Source organism: Chiloscyllium punctatum, chromosome 16 (assembly GCF_047496795.1).
Source record: "Chiloscyllium punctatum isolate Juve2018m chromosome 16, sChiPun1.3, whole genome shotgun sequence".
Lineage (NCBI taxonomy): Eukaryota > Metazoa > Chordata > Chondrichthyes > Orectolobiformes > Hemiscylliidae > Chiloscyllium > Chiloscyllium punctatum.
Genome location: NC_092754.1, coordinates 29,092,606 through 29,114,607, shown reverse-complemented (window position 1 = coordinate 29,114,607; position 22,002 = coordinate 29,092,606). Strand labels below are relative to the sequence as shown.

The following is a 22,002-nucleotide window of genomic DNA, read 5'->3' as shown; positions in this document are numbered from 1 at the left end:
GGGCCGAGACCTCCCCATCAGGCCGAGACCTCACCACCAGGCCGAGACCTCACCACCAGGCCGAGACCACCCCTCCAGGCCAAGACCACCCCTCCAGGCCGAGTCCTCCCCACTGGGCCGAGAACTCACCACCGGGCCGAGACCGCCCCACCAGGCCGAGACCTCCCCTCCGGCTGAGAGCACCCCTCCAGGCCAAGACCTCACCACCAGGCCGAGACCACTCCTCCAGGCCTAGACCTCCCCACCGTGTCGAGACCACCCTCCGGGCCGAGACCTCCCCTCCAGGCTGAGACCTCCACCCCGGGCCAAGACCTCCCCACCGGGCCGAGGCCTCACCACCGGGCCGAGACCTCCCCATCAGGCCGAGACCTCCACACAGGGGCCGAGACCTCCCCATCAGGCCGAGACCTCCCCACTGGACCGAGACCTCCCCACCGGGCCGAGACCTCCCCATCAGGCCGAGACCTCCACACAGGGGCCGAGACCTCCCCATCAGGCCGAGACCTCACCACCAGGCCGAGACCACCCCTCCAGGCCAAGACCACCCCTCCAGGCCGAGTCCTCCCCACTGGGCCGAGAACTCACCACCGGGCCGAGACCACCCCACCAGGCCGAGACCTCCCCTCCGGCTGAGAGCACCCCTCCAGGCCAAGACCTCACCACCAGGCCGAGACCACTCCTCCAGGCCTAGACCTCCCCACCGTGTCGAGACCACCCTCCGGGCCGAGACCTCCCCTCCAGGCTGAGACCTCCACCCCGGGCCAAGACCTCCCCACCGGGCCGAGGCCTCACCACCGGGCCGAGACCTCCCCATCAGGCCGAGACCTCCACACAGGGGCCGAGACCTCCCCATCAGGCCGAGACCTCCCCACTGGACCGAGACCTCCCCACCGGGCCGAGACCTCCCCATCAGGCCGAGACCTCCACACAGGGGCCGAGACCTCCCCATCAGGCCGAGACCTCCCCACCGGGCCGAGACCTCCCCACCGGGCCGAGACCTCACCACCAGGCGAAGACCTCACCACCGGGCCGAGACCTCCCCTCCGGGCCGAGACCTCCCCACCGGGCCGAGACCTCACCACCAGGCCGAGACCTCCCCTCCAGCCCGAGACCTCCCCTCCAGCCCGAGACCTCCCCACCGGGCCGAGACCTCCCCACCGGGCCGAGACGTCCCCACCGGGCCAAGACCTCCCCTCCAGCCCGAGACCTCCCCTCCAGCCCGAGACCTCCCCACCGGGCCGAGACCTCCCCATCGGGCCGAGACCTCCCCACCGGGCCGAGACCTCACCACCGGGCCGAGACCTCACCACCGGGCCGAGACCTCCCCAACGGGCCGAGACCTCCCTCCGGGCCGAGACCTCCCCACCGGGCCGAGACCTCACCACCGGGCCGAGACCTCCCCACCGGGCCGAGACCTCACCAACGGGCCGAGACCTCCCCACCGGGCCGAGACCATCCTCCGGGCCGAGACCTCCCCTCTGGGCCGAGGCCTCCCCACCGGGCCGAGACCTCCCCACCGGGCCGAGACCTCCCCACCGGGCCAAGACCTCAACACCAGCTGAGACCTCCCCTCCCGGCTGTGACCTTCTCTCACGGCTGTGACCTCCACACCAGGCTGACCCCTCTCCACACTGGGCCAATACAAGATCTGCAGGTCAGGACTGGATCTTCATGCTGGGCCTCACCTGTAAGTCACCTGAAGAAGACCTCCACACACAATTTATGTAGAAACTGTCATTTTCAGAACCAAACAGCAACCACTAGAATGTGCGGAAGGATTGTTTTTGTGGTAAACAGGCCTGTGAATGGAACAAGAAATACCAGTGAGCTTCAAAACAAAACGCAACAGCTTCCTGTCACCCCAGTGTGGTTCAGTGTCACTAGAGGAGCATCAGTGGGAAGGTTGTACTGTGGGTAGGTGACTGATAAACTAAAGGACATCATTGTATGAAGCTGATGCAAATGTAAGGTTTCTTAATACGCTCACATCATACAGAAGTGGTTTTTTTGAGTTTAGTTAAGTTTGAGAAAGCTCTGGCAGAAGAAGATTAGAAATAAAAGCCTTTTCTGCCAATTGGCTGAATCCCAGGCCTCTTCAGGTGCATTGTAATCCTTTCAACTAATCCAGCTAAAAAGCTTTTAACTTCTAGTTTTCCAGCTTCACAAGCTCCAAAGGAAGGCCGCTGGCTGATTAGGCACGAGTGAATTGGATTGCATTATAAAGTGACCTAGAGACATCAGCTCTTGACTTGATGCTGATTAACAAGTCCTTTTGATGGTCCTGTACCAGTGCAGAACTGTTTCAGAGTTGCTGCCTTCACTGATCTAGATTCTTGGTCTAAATAGTAATGAACTATTTCAAAGTATATTTAAGATTAGGTCACTTGTGGCTCAGAGGAGACCCAGGTTCAAGTCCCACCTGCTTCAGAGGTATGTAACAATGTCTCTGAATAAGATTGATTTGAAAATATCTATTGAAAATGAATGCAGCTAATGCGGACTCCTGGGATGAGAGGGTTATGCTTTAAGGAAGGTTGGAATAGAATGAGTCTATAGTCTCAAATAGAGTCATAGAAATGTACAGCACGGAAATAGATCCTGCAGTCCAACTTGTCCATGCCGAACAGATATCCTAAATTAATCTAGTCCCATTTGCCAGTACTTGGTCCATATCCCTCGAACCCCTACTTATTCATATACCCATCCAGTTGCCTTTTGAATATTGTAATTGTACCAGCTTCCACCACTTCCTCTGGCAGCTCATTCCATACATGCACCACCCTCTGCATGAAAGATTTGCTCCTCAGGTACCTGTAATATCTTTCTCCCCTCACCTTAAACCTATGCCCTCTAGTTTTGGACTTCCTTATCTGGGAACAAGTCCTTGTCTATTTACCCTATCCATGCCCTTCACCATTTTATAAACCTCTATAAGGTCACCCCTCAGCCTCTGACGCTCCAGGGAAAACAGCCCCAGCCTGTTCAGCCTCTCCCTATAGCTCAAATCCTCTAACCCTTGTAAACGTCCTTGTAAATCTTTTCTGTACCCTTTCAAGTTTCACAACATCCTTCCTATAGGAGAATGAGAAGTGATCGCAGAAGGATTTGAGGGCTTTGACAGACACTGAAGAGGAGAGGCTGGAAATTGGAGAACTTGGGGACATCGACTCACAGGAAGGGAATCACTCTTTCAGACCAGGATATGGAGAAATTTCTTCACCCCAGAAGTTGTGAATCTTTGTAAGTCTCTACCCCAGAGGGCTGGGGGTATTAAGACATCCAGTAGATTCAAGGATTTGCTGATAGATGTTGGGTGCATGAGGGATGCAGGGGTTGGATTGGAAGATGGAGTTGAGGTTGATGCTCAGCCATGATGTTATCAACTAGCTTTGCTCCTGCCCTAGTCCTTATTCTTCTGCAACCTCCTTTATCCGCTCTCTCTCTTCAAGCTGTTTTGGTGGTCACTGACCCTCCTTGGATCCATAGGTGCCAGCCAAATGTACATCAAACCCTCCCAAAGTAAAGGGCATGAATATCACTGATAATGCTCAGTACAGCCTGGGGACTCAGCCTGGAAACATCCTAATATGATCGAATGTTGCTGATACGCTAAATGTGGACTAATTTCAAATGGTTAACTGTTGATGCAATATTTTTTCTCGTTATTCTTTTCCACTGAAATGAGTAATACTGGCAAAGCTAACATTTATTGCCCATCCCTAATTGCCCTCGAGTAGGTGCTGGTGAGCTGTGTGCCTCTAATAGCAGATATATTTACCAGTGAGTGGGAACAGATCATCTCCAGCACGTCTTGTCATTATTCCTCTTTGGGATCCCACTTGTAGTAATATTGCATGATGCTGGTAGGCAAAGCAACAACATGACAATTAAACAGCAGCAAAACAAAAGTATTTCAGTAAACTTGATGTTAAAATGGCCCAATACCAGCTGAATGAATTTTCGTGCAACTTTCTTTAAAACTACTCATAATACAGTTTAGGGCCTAGCAACCAAGGCTTCCTACTATTCTGACAGCTGACTTGCAAGTCTGCAGGGTTAGTGGTCAAAGAATTGTGTTTTATCTTGTCATTTTCACATGCTTTAAATAACTAAGAAAGCTAACTAAGTTGAATCGATGTTGGAGATTGTTTTTCAATTACTGGAAACCTCGGCCAATTCTGGAGTGTTAGCAACACCATACAGTACTTAGGCTCCGGCCTTTTTTAGCTGAGAGGACTACTGCTTGCCCCAAAACCTCAAATCAATACCTCAGACTTGGATAAAGAATCATTGACACTGCTAGACCAAATGTTCACACTCAGACCTGAAACGTAACCAAGTCTAAAAATCGATCCCATTGAGTCTATAATTAAGTTTAAATTGCTGAATACGTTTAAAGTTATTGTTGATTTGACTTATTTATTGTCACGTGTATCTTGCTACAGAATACAGTGCAAAGTGTTGCAGAGTGTCACCACTTTCTAGTGCCATCTTAAAACACAAGGAAATAAACCAAAAGTTAAGTTGTGTATTTGAAACAGTGGTTTGGTAGCCATGATGTGGAGGTGCCATTGTTGGACTGGCATGAACGAAGCCAAAAGTCCAAGGGCTTGTGATTTCAAATAAACTGTTGGACTGTAGCCTGGTGTCATGTGACTTCTGACCTTGAAACAAAAGTTTGACTGAGGAACTTGAATTGTTCCTCATGACTGAGGGAACTGCCTCTATTCCAACAGTTACTCAGCTCCCAAGACAACAAGTTCCCCAACAACCTGACCCCAAAAAGAGTTTGGATCAAGTAAATGAACAAAATCTGGTTCATTGTGGATTGCACACACCCCTGAACATACCATGTGGCGTGCTAAAAGCATAGAGTACAGCTTCTTGATAAAAACGCACAGAGTTCTCAGTTGTGCTGATATCTTGGACCTGAAGGGTTGGCCCCCAACCCCCAAACCAGAAGGACAGTAAACTGGAGTGTATTCTAGATAGCCAAGTAATTCTGACTGACCCTGCCTGGTCGAAAGTTCAAAAGAAATCAGTTGAAAATCTTTAATTGTGTTTAAGCCGGTTGATATAAAGCTCAATCCTCATTCCAATGGCAGAGTTCGGAGGCCGCAGATAGCCAGGGTTACCAATGCAGAGTAATTTAAATGAAAATTTAGCGCAGTGAGCTCAGTTCACTCAGAGGCACCAGGATATCGGTTCACCTATTGTGCGACTTCCTTGGTTGCTGTTTTTGAGTGTGACGTCTGTGCACACTTATTTCAATTGCATTGTTATATTGAAGGGTACACAAAAGACCCTTACACATAGTGGAATTAACACATTGCAGAAACTGGAAATAGCAATCAAGATTTTATCATTCAAATCCCCAGTTGTTAATCATGCTACTTCTAACAGTCCTGCACTGTACAGATGTATGTCTGAAGGAGTGACTGAATAGTTCAGTCTGGATACCTTCCCAGGAAGGAGAGACATAAAGATGTCGATGTATAGACATCTCCTCAATGATGGGACTGACAGGAACAGTTAGTAAAAATAAGAAAGCAACAAAGATCAGCAGAGTGTGCTGTCACTGTTGAATGACTCAGCTTGGCAGTGTGTGTGTGTGCCTGTGAAGTAAGTACAAGGTTAGGTTAGCATTGGCAGCTCCAATTATCAAATAGTCTGTCAAATTCCTCTGCCAGTAGCGAAGATTTCTGTTATCTGTCCATGGGATGTGGGCATCACTGGCTGGGCAGCGTTTATTCCCCATCCCCATTTGTCCTTGAGTTGGACTTTGAAGAATGAGAGGTGATCTCATTAAAACAGCCAGGGGCTCGACAGGGTAAATGCTGAGAGGATAGTTCCCCCCATGGGAGAATCGAGGACCAGAGGGCATCGTCTCAGAATAAAGGGGGAACCAACTTAAGACTGAGATGAGGAGGAATTTCTTCCCACAGAGGGTTGAGAATCTTTGCCAGAGAGCTGTGGGGGGTACAGTCCTTCTGTATATTTAAAGTTGAGAAAGAAAGATTCTTGATTGGTAGGGAAATCAAGGGTATTGGGGAAAGGGCAGCAAGGGGATGTGAAGAGTGTTGGATCAGCTATGATCCCATTGAATGGCAATGCAGGCTCTTGGTCCTGTTTCTTATGCTATAATGGACTGCTGCTCAGCAAAGAGCTCCACCCAAATCTCAATAGTCATTGTCCTTCTAGAAGGAATAGACAAGGCAAGGAAAAATGCTGTCAATATTTTTGAATCAACCTGTTTCGAGATGTAATTACACACATTGCTCAGACCATTGACCGCTCAGTGGTCAGTACTACTGCCTCAGAGTACCCAGGACCCGGGTTTGATTCCACCCTCAGGCAAGTGTCTGTGTAGAGTTTGTGCTTTCTCCCCATGCCAGCTTGGGCTCCCCTGGATGCTCTAGTCTCCCCCACAGTCCAAAGACGTGCTGGTTCATTGGATTGGCCATGCTAAATTGCCCCTAGTGTTCAGGAATGTGCAGGCTATGTGGGCTAGTCCTGGGAATAGGATACGGGGTGGGTTTGGGTGGAATGCTGTTTGGAAGGTCATTGTGAACCTGATGGATTGAATGGCCTGCATCCACACTGTAGGAATTCTATGATTGAGTATGGGAGTTGGGATATCATGTTGCAGTTGTACAGGATGCTGGTTTGGCCACTTTTGGAATATTGAATATGATTCTGGCCACCCTGCTGTAGGAAGGATATTACTAAGCTAGAGAGGGTTTAAGCTGGAGAGGGCTCAGAAGAGATTTACCAGGATGTTGTTGGGAATGGAGAATTTGAGTTATAAGGAGAGGCTGGATAGACTGGCACCTTCCCCCCTCAGAATGTAGGAAGTTGCAGGGTGATTTTATAGAGGATTATAAACTCATGAGGAGCATTGATAACCTGAATAACAAAGATCTTTTCCCTAGGGTGGGGGAGTTCAAAGCTAGAGGATATTATCTTAAAATGAGAGGAGAGAGATTTAAAAGGGACCTGAGGGACAGTGTGTTCACACAGGGTGTGGTTCGTGTGTAGAATGAACTGCCAGAGGAAGTGGTAGATACAGGTAAAATTGGAACATTTCAAAGACATTTGGACGGGTATATGAATAGGGAAGAACTGAAAGAACTACAGACACTGTAAGAGAGGAAGATAGAAATTGCTGAAAAGCTCAGCGGATCTGGCAGCATCTGTGGAGAGAAATCAGAGTTAACGATTAGAGTCCAGTTCTGAGGAAGGGTCACTGGATCCGAAACGTTATCTCTAATTTCTCTCCCCAGATGCTGAGCTTTTACGGCTATTTCTGTTTTTGTCCATGAATAGGAAAGGTTTAGAGGCTTATGAGCTAAATACAGGTGATTGTGGCTAGTTTAGTTTGGGCAACCTGGACTGGTTGGGCCGAAGGGTCTGTTTCCATGCTGTGCGACTCAAAGACTTTATTTTAGAAGATTTTGTGTAGAAGCAGTAAGAGTGTTATTAAAATAGTACTGGTGGATTTTCCTTCTCTACAATCAGTGCTGTGTGTGACTGTATGACTCTACCTTTGGAACAGGTAGGATTTGAAGCTGGGCTCTTTGTCCAGAGGTAGGGACACTACCACTGCATCACAAGAGCCCTATAAGAGAGGGTGAAATCACTCACAGCTGAGAATAGATATTTTTAAACAACCTCTTCATTTACACCTCTGCAACAGGAGGGACTTTACCTCAGGCTATCTAACTCAGAGGCAGGAGCACTATCAGTGTGCCACAGAGCGCAGAAGAAATGGTGTCTGCTTATGTGAGTGAGTTTAATTCATTAAAAGTCAGACAGAAACGTTTTGTCGATGTCCCAAAAACATTGTTCAGATCCTCGTCCTGATTAGTGTAACACTCCTTCCTATAGTCTCTTGTTGAAAGTAAACAGGGTCAAAGGGCATGCCAACAATCTCCTTCATCTCATTGGCTCCTTGTATTGCTTGTTTTCAAATCCATGCTTGCCGTCCAATTGATTTGTAGCATTCTGTGATGTGTGTGTGTGTGTGTGTGTGTGTGTGTGGTGTAGTAATTGTGTTATAGCTGGTGTCTTTGTTTCCCTGTTGGTTTACAGGGAGGTTACTGATTGGGACTGTTTGCTATGCAAAGCCAATCCCTGGCATTTGCTGTTGTTTTCGTGGACTTTACTCAGACAGTACACTCTCTGTCCGGGGCTCTCACACAGAGTGCCTTTCAGACAAGATGAAAACTGCATTTGTTGTTCCTAAAGTCCACCATTTAAAGGCTTCAGAATGCTGAGCCATGCTTTAAAAGGGAACATTGAGACCGCAAAGCAGTTAAGGAGGGCAGCCTTCTCTGGGTCTGTGGATGAACTAACCTGGTTTGCGCGTGATATCTGTGTGACTCTCAGTGACAACAATGTGGCCCAGTCGTTTTCTGTTAAAGCAGTGTTTGCAAGCTGGGTTGCAGCCTCTATAAATACTGAAAACAAAAATTGCTGGAAATCACAGCGGGTCACACAGCGTCCACGGATGTTGCCTGACCTGCTGTGATTTCCAGCATTTTTTTGTTTTCAGTAAAGATTCCAGCATCTGCAGTAATCAGCCCTTGTAAATACTTGCCCACTCTCTGCAGACCCCTTCAAATATCGAACTGCTACTGGGGCCTCCACGTCAACACTGCTGAGCACCCCACTGTAACTACAGCAACGGTTAAAGAAATACCTGCAAATATTGAGACACCCCTGGAATCCCTCGGACCGAAGGGTCTGTTTCCATGCTGTACATCTCTATGACTACGGCAACAATGCTATGTCAAGAGGATTCTGCTCGGCCAGTGGGAGACCATTGGACCAAGGCAGAGAGGAGCAAAGGGAAATACATAGGAGAGTGGGAAGTGGATAGTGAGGACAGAGGAAGGGCAGATGGACAACAGAGAGAAAGGGTGACAGGGAAAGTGGAGGAGGCAAGGCAATAAAAACAGGAAGCGCTGGAAAAACTCAGCAGGTCTGGCTGCATCTGTGGTGAAAGAAGCAAAGTACTTCCTTTCAGTCCAATGTCTCTCTGGACTTTCAGACTCTTATGAAGAATGGTCTATCAGACTTGAAACATGAACTCAGTTTTTCTCTCTCTACAGATGCTTCCAGACCTGCTGAGTTTCTCCAGCATCTTTCCATACTGTTCCACATTTTAAAGCATACGGAAAGGGCCTGCGTTCCCCATTGGCAGAGGGAGAGGTGCAGATGTAGTTCGCCAGCTGGCAAGGAGCTGAACAAATCCCTCACAGGTTTTGTCACGATCTCACATGACGTGGAGCGAGCTAGCAGGGCAAAAGCTCAGCCCATAACTCCAGAGTCTTCTGAGGATCAGTTGGGATTGTGATTGGTGAAATTATTGGATTTGAGCATGAAGGGGCCAGATGGGTGGATAAGCCTGCCTCAACTTGGAGAAGACAAATAAGAAAAAGCATCAGGTCAGCCACCAAGTTCATAGAATCACTACAGTGTGGAAAGAGGCCATTCAGCCCATCGAGCCTGCACTGACCCACCAACCACCCACCCTAGAAATACTGCATTTCCCAAGGCTAATCCACCTAACCTGCGCATGATGAGCAATTTCTCATGGCCAATGCACCTAGCCAGCACCTCCCTAGACACTATGGACAATTTAGCATGGCCAGTTCTGATCGCTCAGTTATTGGAAGGATATTAATAAGCTGGAGAAGGTTTAGAAGAGATTTACCAGAATGTTGCCAGGAATGGAGGGTTTGAGGTGTAAGGAGAGGCTGGATGGGCTGGGACCTATTTCACTGGAGCGTAGGTGGATGACATGGTGACCTTAAAGAGGTTTATAAGGGTGAATGGCAGGTGGCTTTATTTCTGTGGTGGGGATTTCAAGACTAGGGGACATATTTTTAAGGTGCGAGGAGAAGGATTTAAAACAGACACGAGGGGCAACTTTTTGAAGCAGAGAGTGATCTGTATATGGAATGAACTTACAGAGGAAGTGGTGGGTACAGTTACAACATGTAAAAGACATTTGGAAAAGTACATGAATAAGAAATGTTTGAGCCAAGTGCAGGCAGGTGGGACTAGTTTAGTCTGGGATTAAGATTGGCATGAACTGGTTGGACCGCACGCTCTGTTTCCGTGCTGTATGACTCTAATAATAAAAGATGAAGGAGTGATTGAATTGATGTGTTTAAGATGATTAACAGAGCTGGTAGACGGAAAGAGAGAAACCATTTCCTCCGTTGGGTTATGGGGTGCTCAAGGGAGTTCAGTAAAAGGGGAATAACCTTAAAATTTGAAGCTGGTCATTCAGGGCTGATGGGCAGAAGCACACCTTCACCCAAACACCAGGGGAAGTTTGAGTTTGTAAACTGAAGAATAAAATGTAACAGTGCTGAGATCCTGCTAGAACTTTACAAGTCTCTGGTTACTGTGATGGACTGTTCTGTTGACCAGACATCGGGAAGGACATAAAAAAAGGTTTATCCGACTATCAGCAGCAGTGAGGGATTTCTGTTTTGAGGCGAGGTTGATGAAGTGCGGGTGTGGAACAAGGAGGTGACCCCATGGAGGTTTTCAAGCTGAAGAGAGGTTTTTGAGATAATATTAACAATGAGCAACATTAACAACTTCTGGAGAGTCAGTCAACACGAAAGGTTATGGATTCAAAATCAATGATGAAAGTCACATGGGAGGTTATGTCACTTATTTAGGTGTTTTAACTTCAAAAATGGTAAAGTGGAATCCATAAGTAATTTCAAGAGCATGTTGGATGGTTACTTGAAGATGAGGAGCTTACAAGGTTACGGACAAAAGCAGGGATTTTCACAAACATGACTGGCTGAATGGCTTGTGTCTGAGTTGATGGTGGTTATGGGCAGTCCTTGAAGGTTGGATGGTCTCCTTCGGTTCCTGTGAGTGAGGAGGCTTCATGTCTGGCTTGGCTCCCTTCTCCCACATTCCTGATGTGAACCCTGGCCTAGTCTCTGATGTCCCGTGAGCCTTGAGCCACTCTCTCGACTGTGAACGGAGCCAGTTGAGATTCCATGAGAGTTCCAGCCACAGCCTGTAGGACAGGACACCACCTACCCCCACCCAAAAAAAAAGAAGAAAAGGGATTGAAAAATCAATGAAAATCAGTTGTTCTCTGACAACGAGCTTTGATTTTGAAAGTCTCCTGGTTGGAGCAGGAAAGCAAAATTCGGGGGATATGGAGAAATGTGTAAAGAAAAGATGTGCAGAGAAAAGACATGGAATAGCCTTTTGATGCATTGAGGTCCAGTATAGATACAACGGGCTGAATGTCCTCTTTTGTGCTGTAACTATTCTAAAATAATTATACAATTCTCTTTTGATGTAAGAACAGAACATTTAGAGTCATAGAGATGTACAGCACAGAAACAGACCCTTCGGTCCAACCCGTCCATGCCGATCAGATATCCCAACCCAATCTAGTCCCACCTGCCAGCACCCGGCCCATATCCCTCCAAACCCTTCCTATTCATATACCCATCCAAATGCCTCTTAAATGTTGCAATTGTACCAGCCTCCCCCACTTCCCCTGACAGCTCATTCCATACACGTACCACCCTCTGCATGACAGTGTTGCCCTTTAGGTCTCTTTTATATCTTTCCCCTCTCAGTCTAAACCTATGCCCTCTAGTTCTGGACTCCCCCACCCCAGGGAAAATACCTTGTCTGTTTACCCTATGATTTTATAAACCTCTATAAAGTCAACCCTCAGCCTCCAACGCTCCAGAGAAAACAGCCCCAGCCTGTTCGGCCTCTCTCTATAGCTCAAACCCTCCAATCCTGGCAATATACTTGTAAATCTTTTCTGAACGCTTTCAAATTTCACAACATCCTTCATATAGGACAGCAAGATATCCTGGGAAAAAATGATTTTGACGAGTTCACAGTTTAGTGCACATATCAGCTGGAAGAGAGATGGCACATTTCAAGCCTTTAGTAATTAAAAGCTTTATCTTTTAGCTTTGTCTCCTGAACATGTTTAGCGAAACGTTTTATCTTTGAATCTGTGCCAACGTGACGTAAGCATTAAGAGCGCAACTAAAACAGAGTAACTCCCTGTAGACCTCCCACATTACAGTGACTCATGAGAGTGTTTTACATAATCCACTGTCAGAGGGACAAGTAAGATCCATGTTATTATCTCACACCCACATTGTGTTGTAATCACCTACCTCACATGCAAAGGCAGTTCCTTAAAAAGCCACTCCTATCTCAGAGCTAAACATGTACTTGACGATCGGCAGCAACCAGTGTATTAGTTCAATGGTGCACCTTGTAGAATCCAAACAGTGCGAAAGGAGGCCATTCATCCCATTAAATCCATACCAAAGAACATCCCAGCCCCCTATCATAACCTATATTTGCTATGGCCAATCCACCTAACCTGCACATCCCTGGACACTACAGGACAATTTAGCATAGCCAATCTACCTAACCTGCACATTTTTAGACTGTGGGAGGAAAACAGAGTCCCCAGAGTGAACCCACGCAGACACAGAGAGAATGATCAAACCCCACACAGTCACCCAAGGGGTAGAATTGATCCTGATTCCTAGGCACGTAAGGCAGCAGTGCTAACCACTGAGCCACTGTGCCACTCAGGGTGTTAGGGTGTTCAGGGTGTTAGGGACATAAGATCAGGTGTCAGCCATGGGGGTCCTTGAGCTTGTACCCCCTTTCAGTTGAATCTTTTGAGTTTAGGATATGACATTCTTTTTCTGTTTGAAGGATTTTCTGCACTGCTCGCTCGCATGTGTGTGTACACACAGACACGTTCCATTTGGAGAACAGTACAATTATTAGTTTAACTTATAGTTCCTCATGAATTTTTCATCCACTTCACCATTTTAATCTGAGTGGTTGTTTCGTGCAGCAAGTACACTCCAACAGAAAGCAGTGATGAGGTGAGCCCTTCAAGTCTCGAACCTGCCGCAGTAACAGATTCAGAGACATCAGGCAACCTGATGCTAAAAAGGAAGGACACTCTCAAACATAGCACTTTGTCGCATTCCTCATGTCACAGTGCATCCTGTAAAATACTCTGAAAGGCATTGTGACTCTTTTTTTGGTGAAGCAGCGGCCATTTTAAAATCAGTTTCACACAAACAACAATGAGATGACAACACAGTTGGCCATATGTTTGTCAGGATTGGTTGGGAGAGGAGTATTGTCCAGGACCATGGAGAATTCCATTAAGTAGTGTCGTGCAATCTTTAATATTCAGCAGAATTGGTCAATGCTCCAGGATTGAACACCCTATCTGAAGATAAGGTAAAGTTGCCACAGATGTACCAAACCATAGGATTGCTCTCCCACTAGAGAGAGACAATCAGTGGTGGTTTAAGTGGACGAATGTGGTTGAGAATACTCTGTAGTCACCTCAGCTGGTGTGGGGATTGAACCCATGCTATTGGTGTTACTCTGCATTGCAAACCAGCCTTCCAGCCACCTGAGCTGACCACTGCAGCAGTCCAATGAGAGTAGAAATGGGGGGGAGATAGAAGTTGAGCTGCCCACTTACTGTCATGTATTTTACACTATTGCACAGTGTCGAGAATACCTTGGCTTTTCTTTTACTTTGGGGTGAGGGACGGGAAAAGTGAGTGTAAGTTTGTCCTTTTTTTTAATTTTGAAAATATACTTTATTCATAAAATATCTTTATATGCACACATGTTCCCTAAAGCAGTTTGGTTTTGTACAGTAGCTTATGAAGGAACAAACAAACATTGGAGTGTGAGTCTGTCCAACAAACAAAGACTTTTCTTATACAAGATTATATTATTTACATGTACTTGAGCCCCTGGCAGAGTCTGATAACTGAAAGGATCCCCATTTACCTTCAGTGGGAAGGCCTCAGACAGTAGTCTTTCCCCACCGTGCCTTGGCAGCAACTGCCCCAAACTTTAGTGTGTCCCTCAACACGTAGTCCTCGACCTGGGAATGTGTCAGTCTGCAGTATTCGCTCAAGGTCAACTCCTTGTTCTGGAAGACCAACAAGGATCGGGCAGACCAAAGAGCATCTTTCAATGAGGTGATGGTCCTCCAGGCACTGTTGATGCTTGTTTCGGTGTGCATTGGTGTACAGCACAGAGTCCCGCGTCACGGAGCTGCTCAGGATGAACCACGGCAAAAAACACTGTATCCTTCTCCAGACTTCCTTTGCAAAGGAACATTCCAGAAGACTGTGTGACAGTCTCTATCCCCCCCCCCCCCCCCGCAGCCACTTCGAGGGCAGCATGTTGTGGCGCAGAGAGTCTAGCCGTACATGACAATGTGTCATCATTCCCAGCTGGTAGTGAACATTTCCGCAGTCGAAAAGCTCTCAATCTACTTTCAGTTCACCCTCATTTCACTCACTGATGAAAGCCAAGAGTGATGAGAAACAGGTTGCCAATTTGACTGTGTGCAAGCCAATCGAAAGGCAACCTTCAGGGTGAACCCTTTTAACTCTGACAGGCCCCTCCCCATTACTCCTTACCCCATCCCACCTGAGCCCACGGTAACCAATGAACATTGTTGACATGCCCATCAAGCAACTGATTAACACACTGGGACAAAAGGGACATGACAGAATGTTCTAACTTCAGGCTCCTCAGTATACTGTTTTGATAAACCAATAAAAGATCCAATAACCAAATAAAGCAATTAAATCAAATTGACTAGTAATGATGCTATAAAAGGGCATGGTGCCAAAAATCAAATACTCTAAGGGAGATTATGTAATTTAATTTAAAATATGATTTTTGCTGGAGATGATGGGGTTCAGTCTGTGTCGGTGATGGGGTTCAGTCTGTGTAGGTGATGGGGTTCAGTCACTGGGGATGATGGGGTTCAGTCTGTGGGGATGATGGAGTTCAGTCTGTGTAGGTGATGGGGTTCACTCACTGGAGATGATGGGGTTCAGTCTGTGTCGGTGATGGGGTTCAGTCTCTGGGGATGATGGGGTTCAGTCTGTGTAGGTGATGGGGTTCAGTCTCTGGGGATGATGGGGTTCAGTCTCTGGGGATGATGGGGTTCAGTCTGTGTAGGTGATGGGGTTCAGTCTCTGGGGATGATGGAGTTCAGTCTGTGTAGGTGATGGGGTTCAGTCTCTGGGGATGATGGAGTTCACTCTCTGGAGGTGATGGGGTTCAGTCTGTGTAGGTGATGGGGTTCAGTCTCTGGGGATGATGGGGTTCAGTCTCTGGAGATGATGGGGTTCAGTCTGTGTAGGTGATGGGGTTCAGTCTCTGGGGATGATGGGGTTCAGTCTGTGTAGGTGATGGGGTTCAGTCTCTGGGGATGATGGGGTTCAGTCACTGGGGATGATGGGGTTCAGTCTCTGGGGATGATGGGGTTCAGTCTGTGTAGGTGATGGGGTTCAGTCTCTGGGGATGATGGAGTTCAGTCTGTGTAGGTGATGGGGTTCAGTCACTGGGGATGATGGAGTTCAGTCTGTGTAGGTGATGGGGTTCAGTCTCTGGTGATGATGGAGTTCAGTCTGTGTAGGTGATGGGGTTCAGTCACTGGGGATGATGGGGTTCAGTCTGTGGGGATGATGGAGTTCAGTCTGTGTAGGTGATGGGGTTCAGTCTCTGGGGATGATGGAGTTCAGTCTGTGTAGGTGATGGGGTTCAGTCTCTGGTGATGATGGAGTTCAGTCTGTGTAGGTGATGGGGTTCAGTCACTGGGGATGATGGAGTTCACTCACTGGAGGTGATGGGGTACAATCTCTGGGGATGTTGGGGTTCAGTCACTGGAGGTGATGGGGTTTAGTCTCTGGAGATGATGGGTTTCAGTCTCTGGAGGTGATGGGGTTCAGTCACTGGGGATGTTGGGGTTCAGTCACTGGAGATGGTGGGGTTCACTCACTGGGGATGATGGGGTTCATTCACTGGAGGTGAAGGAGTTCACTCACTGGAGATGATGCGTTGCAGTCTCTGGAGATGATGGGTTCACTCACTGGAGAAGATGGGGCTCAATCTCTGGAGATGATGGGGTTCATTCACTGGGAATGATGGGGTTCACTCACTGGAGGTGATGGGGTTCAGTCTCTGGAGGTGATGGGGTTTAGTCACTGGAGATGATGGGTTCAGTCTCTGGAGATGATGGGGTTCAGTCTCTGGAGATGATGGGGTTCTGATGGTGTTCAGTCACTGGGGATGATGGAGTTAAGTCTCTGGAGATGATGGGATTCAGTCACTGGGAATGATGGGATTCAGTCACTGGGAATGATGGGATTCAGTCACTGGGAATGATGGGGTTCAGTCACTGGAGATGATGGGGTTCAGTCTCTGGAGATGATGGGGTTCAGTCTCTGGAGAAGATGGGGTTCTGATGGTGTTCAGTCACTGGGGATGATGGAGTTAAGTCTCTGGAGATGATGGGGTTTAGTCACTGGGAATGATGGGGTTCAGTCACTGGAGATGATGGGGTTTAGTCACTGGAGTGCAGTGCCAGCTGGTTACAGAAGGTGCCAAGCATACCAGTGGACACCACCTGTTCCCTCTCCAGGGTTCCCCAGGAACAGATGTGCCAAATCCCCATTGTTTTATTATTACGAGATGAAGTTCCTATCGATCCCACATTCTGCCTTCTCTCCCTTCAATCCCCGCTTTTACTGTGGTGCCCTTTCTACCCAAGTGACCATTCTTCAGCTGGTTGGTTGGTACCATCACTGAGCCCATCCCCACATTCCAGCACTGATTGAGAAAATGATTGAGAAAAAGTCACAAATGTCCCACATAGTGTCATAGAGATGTACAGCACAGAAACAGACCATTCAGTCCAACTCGTCCATGCTGACCAGATATCCTAAATTAATCTAGTCCCATTTGCCTGCATTTGGCCCATATCCCTCTAAACCCTTCCTATTCATATACCCATCCAGATGCCTTTTAAATACTGTAATTGTACCAGCCTCCATCACTTCCTCTGGCAGCTTGTGCCATACATGCACCACCCTCTGTGTGAAAATTGCCCCATTGGGTCCCTTTTAAACTTTTCCCCTCTCACCCTAAACCCATGGCATCTAGTTTTGGACTCAGTGATGATGACAGGTAGATCATTGAAAACACCGTGACGTTCCCCTCTGCAATACTGGGCAGGATTTTCCAGCATTTTCTATTCCCATTTCTGATCACCAGTGTCCACAACATTTTACCGTCTTTTGACTTTTACCCTTGCCTAAGCTGGCATTGCCCAGGCTGATGGCTGAGAGAGCCAGGCCCCTGCCCTGTGTCATTTTCAGCTCAGTGGCTGATGCTTTGATTTATTCTGCCTGCTAGCTGCAGCATCTTACTGTTGTTTCGTCGTAAACAATCGGATCAAAATAAGAAATGAACATTCGAGAAACCTGTAGGAATGCAGCGTTTCCAGTAAGGGAATGCTTTGAATGGGTGTTTCTTTTGACTAAACCCAGCTGTGAACACAGAGGCTTCCGAGACATAGAATATGACAAATACTCTCTCATACACTGTAGATAAATCTGGTTGTCCACCCTGTTTATCAGCTGGTACTTCCCAAATTTCATTAGGAAGACAAATGGGATCTAACCCGAGGCTGGAATTCATTGCACAAGACTGAGGGGTGACAGAAGGTAATTTAATTTTCTCTATTGATTTGAAATGAAGCATTGGCCTCCCAGCTACTTATCACCCTGTCCATTAAACATCAGTTTGGTACTCTCAGAACACAAGCTCTCTTACACCCCACTCACACAGGGACTTTCCTTCTGTGCCAAAGACAGGAAGGATTGTCTGCATTAGAGTGGTGCTGGAAAAGCACAGCAGGTCAGGCAGCATCCGAGGAGCAGGAAAATTGACGTTTCTTCAGGAACTTTTGCCCGAAACGTTGTTTTCCTGCTCCTCGGATGCTGCCTGACCCGCTGTGCTTTTCCAGCACCACTCTAATCTTGACTCTAATCTCCAGCATCTGCAGGCCTCACTTTTGCCTATGAGGGAATGTCTGCCAGGTATCCATTGTTTATTTTCCAGTCAGGAGCATCACAATCTGTTCACAAAGCACAGGGAGGTCTCCTCAAGTACTGCTCAGTGTTTTCCCCTCGACCAACACCAGATTAGCCTTTGCTTGTGGGATCTTACTGGGAATGGATACCAGAATTTCCTGCATAATAATGTAAATTTTCACTTTGGATGATAATATCAAATGGCTAAGTGAGTTCAGAATTGATTTTAATCTCTCCATGTTTTGATAGCCAATGAAATTGCCCGTTTTGCACTATTGCTCACCTCCTCTGTGTCTGTCACTTCAAGTTCCTTTATGATGTGTCACTTGCTTTGAGAATTTCTGAGGAGACAAGAGAAAATAATTTATAAGTTCAAGTCTTTCTTTATTTCCTTTCTAAATCACTAAATTCCCTCCTCCTCCTCCTCTGCCGAGCACTTTCTTATTTTGTATTTTTCCTCCATCCTTTTGTGACTCATCCAGTGAATTGCATAAATGCGTGCCATAACTATTCCAATGCAACAAACCAGTTCCAAGCTGTTGGAATACTTAAAGAGGTATTCTTGCTGTTAGTTTGCTCCAGGCTGCTCGCGTACCATACGTTTACAGAGAGGAGGAGGCTGCTTTCACCACAATCTTCATTCATCCAGACTTTCTGGGGTTTCATTAACCATGTGGGTCTTGCAACAACCTTAAGTTTATTACTCATTTCGGAGTTTTGTTGACTTGGCTTCTGTCAGAGCTCCTGGCTCGTGCTGTAAAGAGGTGGCCCAGGTTCCTTCTGATGCGATGGGCTGGGCATATTGTCTCCATGACCGGCACAAGGCTCCCCGAGCAGGTGCTCTACTCCCCAGCTCTGAAACAGCAGGCGAGCCCCAGATGGGACAGAGGAAGTGCTTCAGGGACACCCTCAAGGCCTCACTGGGGGAGTGCAGCATTTCCATGGACACCTGGGAATCACCGGCCCAAGACTATCCAAGGTGGAGGAGGACCTTGAGACTTGCAGTTGGGATAAAATTGAAGCCGGGCGGAAACAGGGCAAGGTACATGCTGTCATACCAATGCCCACCCACCCCTTCCCATGACCACCAGCTGCCCCAGGTGTAACAGAGCCACTGATAGCAGCATTGGTCTGTACAGCCACCTACAGACTCACCCTGAGAGTGGAAGAGAGTCAACCTGGTCTGCAAGTGACCACCACTGAGTGAATGAGTGTTCTGTGAGCTCAGACACACAGGGTCAAGGGGCAAATCCTGGCGGACCATGGAAGAGTGTGTGTGTGTGTTTGTGTGTGTGTCCGTCCATCCGTCCGTCCGTCCATCCATGCTTGCAGTGTAGTGGGCTTCCCCACAATGCTTCACAAAAACAGAATCCGTTGAAAGACATGTGACACCCAGCCTTGACCTGATCAACAAGGTCATTCCTAAGGAGCTTTGTTGAGGAAAAACAAATAGCAGTGTTCAGAGAGGGAGTAGCATAGTAGAGCAAACTAAAGGATCTGCCATCAACCCTAAAGCAAAGGTAGGGGCTGCATAAAAGGGTAAAATAGAGGAGTACAGAGATTTCTGAGGAATCGTTAAGCTAGTGGACGTGACAGAGATGAGAAGGGGGTGAGACCATGGAGCATTTTGAACATGAGGATACATACTATTATACGTATGCCTAAATAAAGATGAGGAACTTTGGATCAAGAACAAAAGAAGAGAACAAGAACAGAATCAAAGTCTGTACTCAGAAGCTTTCTAATCACTCACCTTTCAGTCAGTAGGTCCAGATTATGTTTCAGCCAAAAAGGGGCATTCCCTGAGCAAGAGGACTCCTAGGAGATACCGCGTTTGGAAAACATACTCAGAATTGGCAATGACAATCTGATGCACAGCACCCCAGAGGTCACAACATAATAAGTCCATGAAAGGATTCAAATAGCATTTCTGGAATGCATTACCTTTAGTATATTAGAATAAGGCTGAATCTCATTGGCTTGCATGACTCTATGATCTACATGGACAATGCTGATTTCCAGTGCAGCTATTGATTTCAGATCTCCAGCCAGATCCATGTAAGTGCCTGCCAAGAACATGTAAAACCAGTCCTGTCAGTTTTGATCCATTGGGGATTTTGCAGATTATGATCCTTGACCACATCTCACAACCTCTTTTCAGATTTCCACATCAGCCACGATGTTTTGATCCAGTTGACAATTTATATCCTGGTTTCCATTTTAATGTAGGCTAAAGCACAGAGCTTCCATGTTAACCTCTTGATACTTCTGAAGTGCACAAGGCTCTGCACAGTACTCTTCATGCTATAAGTTTGTTGGGGGAGAGGGTGTTCACACCACTTTATTACAGCACTGTCTGGAATGCATTGTCAGATATTTCTTTTTTTTATTATCTTCTGGATGTGACACTGATCAGGTCAATATTTGTTGCCCGTTCCTGACTACTGTAAAAAGGTGGCGATTAGTTGCTTTCTTAAACCACGATAGTCCTTCGGGTGTGAGGACACCCACAATGTTGTTCAGGCAATGAATTCCAGGATTTTGATTCAGCAACAGCGAGGGAACAGTGATAGAGTTCCAAATCGAGATGTGTTCAGTCTGTGGCTTGGAGGGGAACTTGTAGTTGTAACGTTCCCATGCATTTTTGTCATTGCGGGTCTCGGCAACAGAGGGCACTGGTTTGGACGGTTGAGGAGGCAGGGTGTAGCACCACTACTTTGAAATAATAAAAATATTAAACTCTGTAGAGTCAATCCAGTATTGAAAGGGTTATTCTCTCTCTTCCCTCTTCCTGTTTCGTGGTTTTTCACACCTGGTTAGTACACAGTAACTGTTACTCCACATTGACAGTACAATGTATCATATGATTAGAGCTGTGAGCATTTCCTCCTGAAACGGTACAAATAGCTGCTGGCACTGCCTCCTCCCTGTAACCCGCTTCCTTCAGGAATCTCAAGAACTTGGCTTTACAGTCACTTCAGAATCCCTACAGTGTGGAAACAGGCCCTTCGGCCCAACAGGTCCACTCCAACCCTCCAAAGAGTAACCCACCCAGACCCTATTGCTCTACATTTACCCCTGACTAATGCACCTAACCCACACATCCCTGAACACTATGGGCAATTTAGCATTGGCCAATTCACCTAACCTGCACATCTTTGGATTGTGAGAGCACCTGAAGGAAACCCACGCAGACACGGGGAGAATGTGCAAACTCCACACAGACAGTTGCCTGAGGCGGGAATTGAACCCAGGTCCTGAGCACTGTGAGGCAGCAGTGCTAACCACTGAGCCACTGTGCCACCCTCTATGTACAGAGCTGCGCAGTACAGCACGGAAATAGACCCTTCAATCCAACCCATCCATGCCGACCAGATATCCTAACCGAATCTAGTCCCATTTGCCATCACCTGGCCCATATCCCTCTTAAACCCTTCCTATTCATATACCCATTCAGTTGCCTTTTAAATGCTGTAATTGTAGCAGCCTTTGTTGTGAAACTCTATTTCCCCTTTACACTGCTAACCTACAGAGTGCCAGTAAAGTCAGAGATATCTCTAGTTACTCTGTGGGACCTGCTCTTTGGGTGCTCTAATAGGGGGCATTTACTCCTGGGGTTGTTGGATCGTTTCAAACAGATCCTGAGGGACATGGATAGGGTGAATGGCAAAGATCTTTCTCCCAGGGTGGGGGAGTCCGAACCTAGAGGGCATAGGTTTAAGGGGAGAAGGGACCTGAGGGGTAACTTTTTCACGCACAAGGTGCTGTGTGTATGGAATGAGCTGCCAGAGTAAGTGGTGGAGGTGGGTACAATTAAAAGGGACCTGAATGGGTATATGAATAGGAAGGGTTTTGAGAGATCTGGGCCAAATGCTGGCAAATGGGACTCTGTCAGATTGGGATGTCTGGTTGGTGTGGATAAGTTGGACTGAAAGGTCTGTTTCGGTGCTGTATGATTCTATAACAGTTGCTGTGGAGTCAGTCAATCTCAGTCACTTATTTAATGTGTGATTCTTTTTAATCATTAAACAACTGG

General features: G+C 47.2%; 1 protein-coding gene across 1 annotated transcript in view; it reads left to right on the top strand.

Annotated features, from left to right (window-relative positions):
• The window catches only part of LOC140487121 (kazrin-like), a 339,165-nt gene that overhangs the window by 85,108 nt on the left and 232,055 nt on the right, over positions 1 to 22,002 (top strand). The window lies entirely within an intron of this gene.